The 8,990-nt window shown below is 51.6% G+C and overlaps 1 protein-coding gene across 3 annotated transcripts in view; it reads left to right on the top strand.

The window, feature by feature from the left end:
* The first annotated feature begins 5,993 nt into the window (after positions 1-5,993).
* The window catches only part of ZBTB44 (zinc finger and BTB domain containing 44), a 40,032-nt gene continuing 37,035 nt past the window's right edge, over positions 5,994-8,990 (top strand). For all 3 annotated transcript variants that reach the window (XM_014883586.2, XM_014883585.2, XM_014883584.2), the window contains exon 1: positions 5,994-6,100. The gene's annotated coding sequence lies outside the window, so the exon portion shown is untranslated. The remainder of the gene's footprint in view (positions 6,101-8,990) is intronic.

Here is an 8,990-nt window from a genome sequence, read left to right as displayed (position 1 = left end):
ATATCCATATATACATCATCTATTAGATATATACACATTATATTATCACAGAATCCTATTATTCCATGATAATATATTTATATACATTATATGTCAGAAATACTCTCTATATACATCATATATACTGCCATAGAATTTTATAACTATTTCCATATGTATATTATAATGAAGTATAACTCTATTACAATATTAATAATTATATTTTAAATAATGTACCTTTATATACATCATGGGTATTATATATAATATATATATTGTATACACATAACACAGATATAATACAGACACAGTATATCTATATATAAATATACAGAATATAGATCTGTTCATACATACAGATAATTCTGCTGTTTACTAGGACAGAGTCTCAACAGGGCTTAGCCAGAAGGGTTTCTGACTCCTTCACTTCACTGTGTGATAACCCCAGGCAGTGGAATTTGGTGTTCTCTAGATTTGTAGTTCCCTGAAACTCTGGAGGGCTAAATTTGGAAATTTGGTTTATGCTAATGGGAATTTTGGAGCTGCCTCGTTGGAATAAGCCTGGGCTCATTACAGGGGAGTCTGGATCCCTGCCAGCTGTCCTGGGTGAAAGCCCATCCTGATGTCAAACAGCAGCTCTGGTTTATTTCCCATATATTATTATGTGGAATGGAATGGAATGGAATGGAATGGAATGGAATAGAATAGAATAGAATAGAATAGAATAGAATAGAATAGAATAGAATAGAATAGAATAGAATAGAATAGAATAGAATAGAATGTTTCACTGTTACAATTATTTATATTACAACCATTATTATAATATATAATACATACACAAAATGTTATTATTATAACGTTCTACATTATATTATTATTGTCTATATATTGGGGATTTCCATCCCCTGGTGCAGCCAGAAAATGATTCTGCAGAGGCTGCCTGTGTTCACCCTGCCACGGGTTAAGCCACCACGGGACGTGTCCCCACATTAATGGGCACAGCCACTGCTGCCACTATTTATAAACAGGTGTGACATTCATTCCAGGTCACTTCCCTTGGCACAAGGACAGGCCCTGGCAGCTCATTAAGGTGACAGCCTGCCCTGGCTTTTCCCCCACATTTTTACATCCTCGTTTTGTTATCATCGCTGCGTTTGAGTTGAATAATCTCAAACAATGCCAAAGGCTTTGGGATATAACCAGGTAGGGAAAAAGTCCTTAATTAAGGATATCAATGTAATCATCATAATTTAACTTTTAAAAAAAAAGTAGTGGGATAAGAAAATAAACTGTGAGGTAAGAAATAAACCTTATGGGAAGATTTCTTACACTGTATCCACGATGGCACCATAGAAACAGTGGGGTCCAGCAGGCAGAGAAGGATCTCTGCACTCCCACCCGGGGAAATCATTGGGGTCAACCCATGGCTGAACCTCCCTAACCTGTGCTGCACATAATGCTGCTCCCCAGCCACGGTAATCTTATTTTATGGGAAGATTTCCTCTTGAAAGGCACTTCCAAAGGATGTAGGATGCCACAGGCTTCTCCCCCAGGCATGAACATTACCAGGTACGTGTTGAAATTGTGGTTTGCTCCTTGATCCCAAAACTTCTCCCTCCAAAGACTGGGCTCTCCTGACCTCCAACCTCAGCCACTGCTGGATAGTTGCTCCCCCTTATCCTTGTGCTAAAACTGTTCTTTATTTCAGCAGTTTTCCTCTCTCCTGGGTGTGTCCCTCCCTCCCCATGTTTTTGTGGACAGGAGTCAGACCTCTTCCAGCCTTCCTTTGCTAAACGTTGCAAGGCTCACCTCATAAAACACCTTCCTCAGCTCTGGGCTGAATTTATTATCCCTGAACAGAAGGGACCACAGTGTCCCAGCAAGGTCACACCAGCACCCGGTGCTTCAGCCACAAATCCATCCTTATTCCTGATGCAATCATCCTTCCTGCCGTGTCCTAGAACCATAACATCCTTTTTCTGCTGTTATCCTCTGCTCAGCTCATCCATCTTGGTCTTACAACCCCTCTGCTCTGTTAGATCCTTTTTTTTCCACACAGATAAATCCATCCCCGGGTGTCCAAGCAACTCTCTAGTTCCTTGGCAATGGCATTTCCGAGGAGCTGTTGCACTTTAAAAAGGTTTCTCTCTTAAATTCCTGCTTCAACCTCCTCTCCTGCCAACTAGGATGCTTTAACCCTCAGCACTACATTCAATGAGGAAAAGGAAAAGCACTTCCAGGTCTGGGGAGGATATAAACCCCAAGTCCTCCCCATGTCAGGAGAAAATCAGGAGTTTCCAAAGAGAGAAGTCAGCAGGATTGAGTAAAGCAGATTAACCGAGCTCTGGAGACCACAACAGGCAGGAGGATGGAGAGGAAAGAGCTCCTGCACTCCGGTGGTAAATTCAGGAGTAGGCAACAAGTCCTTGAGTGTGGGAGCAAAGATGTTTTCCCTCAGGAGCTGCTGGGTCAGGGAGGTGACAGCAAGGCTGTGCAGAGAAGGTGTCACTTGCTTTGGTTGTTAATGATGAATCCTGCCAGGAGCAGGCTCCTAGGAGCTCAGTGTCTGCTCCAAGAGCTGCTGAAGCACAGGAAAACACATCCCACAGGCTGCAAAAAGAGAGGGAACCAACTTCCAGCCAGAAATGGCACCTTCTGGCTGCTTCAATGGGGTAAGCAAGGGAGAGATTCAAGCATTATAAAAAGGGGCTGATCCCAAGGATGGATGCAAGGTACACCTGGGTGTTTACTGAACGTATGGGAAAACAGAACTCCTGTTTAGACAGACAAAGGAGGCTTTAAGGGCATGGCACAACCTCCAGTCACTTCCCTCACACTGCAGACAGGAATCCCATTGAAAGCTCTCTCCTGTTTTATACCCATCACATTCCAGGAGATTCAGCCCAGGAACTGCTGAGACCCCTCTATGTCCCTATAAATGAGCAGTAAATGCACAGAGCAGTTTTATCACTGAATCACTCAGGGTTTATGTTGGTGTTGCTCCATCTATGCCCACAAATCAGTCTCAGAATATTGTAAAATGCATGTAAAAGCAAGTCCCACCACTGGGCAAATAGCAGGAGTCAGGACTTGGCATTTCTCAGCCTCTCACTGGGAAACTGCAACTCAGTGGAAAAGGCAGAGTAATAAAGGACAACCCAGTCGCTTAGGAAACCTGAGCAGGTGTGAATCAATGCAGCTCCTCCTCTGGTTTTCTTCTCCCTGGCTCTGGGAATCACTGGAGAACCTCTCCAGGTATCCAGGGCAGATAAAATGACGTTAATAAAACAGCCCCTTCCCTTTCTTCAGGAGAAGAAACTGAGGTCTGAGCCAGGCTGGTGTGCACAGTGATGATGTGTGGAGTGCTCTGTATCCCAAACCTGCCAGCTTCCTGCACACAGGAATGACTAGTTAATTACTGAATTAATTCTTTAAAAAGAAAGTCAAAGTAGTTCTTCATTTTGGAGTTTTATGGCTTATTTCCAGGTCACACGGAGCGGGTTTAAAGACTGTTGGTTTATTTCTGAAGCACACTGAGGACACAGACCATGCTTAATTTTACTGTCTTCCTACCACAAATTTGTGTAGTTTAAACCCATTTTCCCTCCTGTGCAAAGCCTATGACCTGCTCGGAGCAAGTTTCAATCCGGATATGAGCATGTGTGACAAACCACAGCACTGTATGTCTCTGCGGTGCTCACCTGACACTTTATTCATGAAATTGTTACAAATCAGCATTTTAAAGCCATTTTTAAATTGCAACAGCACATCTAGGAAGTCAGCAAGTAAAGGCACATCAGATTCTACATCTACAGGAAACAGCACCGGCTCTGGGTTGAGTAAAATCACTCAATTTCACCATCAAACAGACCCTGATCAAGACTTTCCTGAGCTTTTTGAAGGTAAGGGATGGAAGCCTGAGGTTTTCTTCCATAATCCTCTGTGATTCAGGAGTTACCATGGGTAGCCAGGAGCAGATTTCCTTGAAAGTTCGGTCTCATTAAAGTGGAAACAACACCCGCAGACATGTAATGTGCTGAAATTGGCACTATTTTACTCCTGCTTTACACAGGAGTAGATTGCAATGGGAGGCTGCATGTGTCAGGATTGCAAGAGACATCCCTGGGAATACAAAACCAATGTAAGAGGAAGTGAAATGAGAATTAAGCAGAATACAATTCTTTGCTCTGGTTCTCCCCCCAGTTTTGCAAGGAAGCATCTAAAAGGATCCCTGAGTTTTCACAATAGCACAGAGGGAGTTTGGCCTCTATATTTTTTTTTTTTTTTTGCTGATGGAGCAGCGTGGCCTTTCCAGGGACGGGTTTTAAATTTTTTACTGCTGATTAACACTTTTGGACCATGGCCCTTCAATCTGTTTCCTGCTTCAATTTACCAAGAGCTCATCACCAAAGGCAACAAACCCAAACCAACAAAAACCCATACTATAAAACAATCCATGGAGGAAAGGGTTGCGTTAATCCTGTTGGATTAAACGGTGTTTACCCAAATCAATGCAGATTTGGACCAAATTATTTGGACCAAATTAATTCGAGACTCATTAAGGTTGATTTGGATTGTTTGCAAGCTGGTGAGTGGTTTGTGAGGTTTTGGGAGCTGGTGAATGCACCAGGGTAGCCCACGTTTGGGGAGGGCAGAATGCAAGGAGATGCAGGAGATGCAGGAGATGCAGGAGATGCAGGAGATGCAGGAGCAGAGCATCCGGCTGTCCCACGACACCACGGGCTGGGGGAGGAGGAGAAGAACGGGAGTACTGCAGCACCCCGGACCCGGGGAATGCACGGCCGGGGGATCCCGGTGACCGGAGAATACATGGCTGGGGGATCCCAATGCCCGGGGGATGCACGGCTGGAGCATCCCGGTACCTGGGAATCCCGGTGCCCGGGGGATGCACGGCCGGGGGATCCCGGTGCTGGGCGGATGCAGGGCTGGGACATCCCGGTCCACTGGGCCCCCATGCCCGGGGGGTGGGATGCGGCGCCGGGAACATACACTTCCGAGTCCCTGCTGGCTGCACGTCCCGGTGCCACTCATTCCCCGGTGCCCCTCGTTCCCCGGAGCCTCGCTCCGGATGGGGTAAGGGGGACACTGGGACCCTGTTCTCTGCCCGGGTTTTGGGACACCAAGGCTCCGTCTCCTCTCTGGTGGGGTGCACCAAAACCCTGCTCAGCCTCCATCGGGCGGCACTCAGAGCCCGTCACCCCATTGGGAGGGGGCACGGGACCCGTTTTTCCCGTGCTGGGGGACAGCGGAACCCCGTTACCCTCCGTTGGGGTGCAGTACAACCCCGTTGGATGCAGCAGGACCCCGTTTCCCCCCGCCGGGGTTCACTACACCCCGTTCACCCCCGTTAGGGTTCACCTAGACCCCGTCTCCCCCCGTTGGAGCTCACTAGGACCCCGTTTCCCCCGGCCGGGATGCAGCAGGAGCCCGTTGGATACAGCAGGACCCCGCTTTCCCCTGCCGGGGTTCACGAGACCCCGCTTCCCCTCGTTGGGGTTCACCTAAGACTAGGTTATCCCCGTTGGGGTTCACTACACCCCGTTTGCCCCCGCCGGGGCTCCCTACACCCCGTTCCCCCCCGTTAGGGTTCATTAGGACCCCGTTTCCCCCCGCCGGGGTTCACAACACCCCGTTGTCCCCGCCGTTGCCGTTGCCGTTGCCGGCGCCGGGCCCGCTCTCCCCGCGGGGTGCCCGGCTCCGCTCGGTGCCGCCGGGCGCTCAGTGCGCACGCGCGGGGCCCCGCCCCCGCCGCCGCTCGCGGTGCACTGTGGGACACAAACAAAGTGCCCGGGCGGCGCGCGCGGGAGCTCGGACGGAGGCGCGCGCGCTCCCCCCCCCCCCCTCCCCGCGCCCCCCCTTCCCCCGTGTGCACGCGCAGCGCGCGCGCCCCTGCCCGCGGGGGGGTCGCGCGCCCCCCGCTCTCCCCCGCCCCCCCCCCCCCCCCCGGGTTTCCCGCGCGCCGCCTGAGGGGGAGGCGGCGGCCTCCGCCCCCCCCCCCGCCCCCCCCGACAACATCCCGGTCATCCCGCTCGTCCCGCCGCCTCCCGGCCCCGCCGTCATGGCCCCCAGATAGCGGCCCGGCCTCAGCGACCGCCCGCAGGTAACCGGGGAGCGCGGCCGGGCCTGGCGCGGGAGGGGGCCGGTCGGTGGCGCGGCGGTCGCTGGTGCCCCTCAGGGGCGGGGGACGGGAGGGATCTGGCTCCGGCCCCTCTCCCCCCCTTTCAGACCCGTCCCGTCCCTTCCCCCGTGTTTCCCGTCCGTGCCCCGCGGCCCCGGGGCTGCGCTCACCCCCCCGGGGGATCCCATTGCGCGGTGCACAGCCGGTGTGTCCCCCTCCCGCGGGGCCGTGTCACCCCCGCGCCTCACCGAGGGTTCCCGCGGCGAGGGCTGTCTCCTGTGCCGGTGTTTGGGGGTGTCATCTTTCTCCGGGGGTGTCCCCTGTCCCTTTTGCCGGTGTTTGGGGGTGTCGCCTCCCTCTGGGATGTTCCCTGCTCCGTGTTCCGTTGTGTAGGGATGTCCCCTGCCTCGTGTCCCCGCGTTTGGGGGTGTCCCCGGTGCCGGTGTCCCCCCCTCCGGCGGTGTCCCCTGCCCCGAGGGAGCCGCAGTGGCTGCCGAAGCCTGTGGGTGCACACGCGAACCTGGAGTTTCGAGGGGTGTGGGGGGAAGTTGTGTTGTTTCCTGCATCCCAACGGGATACCTGCTGCCTCCAGTGCCGGCTCATGGGAGGAAATAGAGGGATTCCCACTAGCTGTGAGGCACAGCTTGCTGTCCCTTTGTTGTTGTTTGTTTTTTTTCCTACAACAGCCCCTTCTGTATATTCCTTAGTGTCCATCTGCCAGGGTCTGCTGCGCTGCCTCTGTGTCCACGCACCGTGAGGGTGTCACAGTGCTCATCTGCCAAGAACTGCATCTCTCCAGAGTCATTTTCCTATATAAACATAATCAGCAGATTCTGGGAGGGTATCATCTATTTCTTGCTTGCCAAAAGCTTGTTGTCTCCTTTAACACACTCAGGGTACTGGTGCCTCCCAAAATCTGCAGTAGCTGTTTCCATGTACACGTTGAAATAACTCCGTGCTTGACCAGCACAGTCTGTTAAATCCCACACCTCAGGGGGCTCCTGCCTGTCTGCAGAAAGCTGCTGAGGTTTTCCCCACCCACAAAGACACATCCTCCTCCAGAGCCGAAGGGATGACTCCTCCAGCCCATCTCCTGTGCTGTGGAGCCTGTTCTGCCCACTGCTGAGGGCTGTGTGTCTCCTCCCCCACACTCACCGGGGTTATCCCACTGATTTCCTGCCAGGAGCGTGCTGCCCTGTGTGTGTTTGCACCCCTCAGGGGAGGTGCAGGCAGCAGCCTTGCTGCAGGCAGGCATTTCTCAGGCATGTGGAGGTTTCCAGTGTGTGTCCTCTCACATCTTGGACGTTCCCACAGACACTCAGTGCCAGCTGTTCCTGTGCTTGCTGCCATCACCTCCCTGCTGCACGTGCCAGAGAGGTCACCCCTGTGCCCATCTCTGATCTCTTCTTGGCTGCCTGTTGCATCTTCCATGGCTGAACCTTCCACCCTTTTCCTTCCTGGGCCCTGCTGATCCTGCAGTGGCAGTCACTCAGGTTGAGCCTACCTTGATTTTTGCTTTGACTTTGGAGTTTCCTTTGCTGAGCAGTCCAGCAGTCTGTGTATTCCTAGGTATTTGCACATCCCGTGGCTCTAAAATACCATCACTTTTTCTGGTCACATACATAATTTGTCCACTCCAGGATTTTTTTCTGAGACCTTAGAGCCCCTTCCAGTGCCTGAAGAGTTTCCAGGAAAACAGGAGAGAGACTTCTGACAAGGTCATGGAGTGACAGGACAAGGGGGAATGGCTTCAAATGATAGAGGGAAGGGTTAGATGGGATATTGAGAAGAAATTCTTCCATGTGAGGATGGTCAGGCCCTGGCACAGGGTACCCAGACAAGCTGTGGCTGCCCCATCCCTGGGAACATTCCAGGCCAGGTTGGACAGGGCTTGGAGCAGCCTGGGCTAGTGGAAGGGGTCTCTGTCCATGGCAGGGGAGTTACACATGATCTTTAAGGTCCCTTTAAGGTCCCAAACAATTTGATGATGTTTCTAGAATCATTATTGTGCTCATCTGATACTCTGGGTTTGCCAATACCCCCATGGGAGTTTCTCAGTTTTCCTAGTTACACATTTGCCCCTGCTTTCTTCCTGTGCTTCTGCCTGATAGGAGGCTTTTCCTTTCCCTTTTAAAATCTTAATTTTATTTATTCTTGGGGTGTATCCAGCAGGTATCCACATGGCAGCTCTTACTTAGGTAGAGGTTACCCAGTTCAGTCCTGAGCTGATCCCTGGCTCTGAGCTGGATGTTTCCATAGATGAGGTGATGGTTATTTGTCACATGCAGGACACCCCTGTGCCTCTGCTCTGTATACCCAAGGTGATGCTGAGTGGGAACCAGTCCTGTGCAGGCAGGTCAGGGACCAGCTCCCAGGAGTCTTTCAGGGAATTGGGAAGCAATGTGCTTTTCTTCTGCCCTCGAGGTCTCCTACTGCAGCTTGATGCCTACACGTGACACAGATCCAAGGTGTGATGAGCCTGGAGACCTTGCCTGGGTTTAAGTGCAGCTATTTAAGGAGGTGGAGCTGAACGTGGGAGCTCAGACAGCTCTCCCAGTGTAAATGCCTCCATTGATGTCTGGCTGTTTATTCCATGAACCAGTTACAATGCTCTAAGTGCCTCTCCCTTGGGACTACTTCTATTTAAACAGCTGGTTCTAATCCGAAGCTGTAATTGGTGCTAACACTCCAAGCAGTCTCTTTCCATGGGAAGGGAATTTCCAGCCCCACTTTAGTCTCCCCAGGTGGATGATGCATGGATGCTGAGGGAGGATCATGCTTGGGAGGTTTTGCTCTGGTTTTGTTTACAGGGTGAGAGAATTCCTGCCTCTGTGACTGTGAGGTTTGGAGGGGAGAGTCTGTCCTTAGGTAT

Source organism: Sturnus vulgaris, chromosome 23 (assembly GCF_052056855.1).
Source record: "Sturnus vulgaris isolate bStuVul1 chromosome 23, bStuVul1.hap1, whole genome shotgun sequence".
Lineage (NCBI taxonomy): Eukaryota > Metazoa > Chordata > Aves > Passeriformes > Sturnidae > Sturnus > Sturnus vulgaris.
This window is presented reverse-complemented; position numbering and strand designations above follow the sequence as displayed.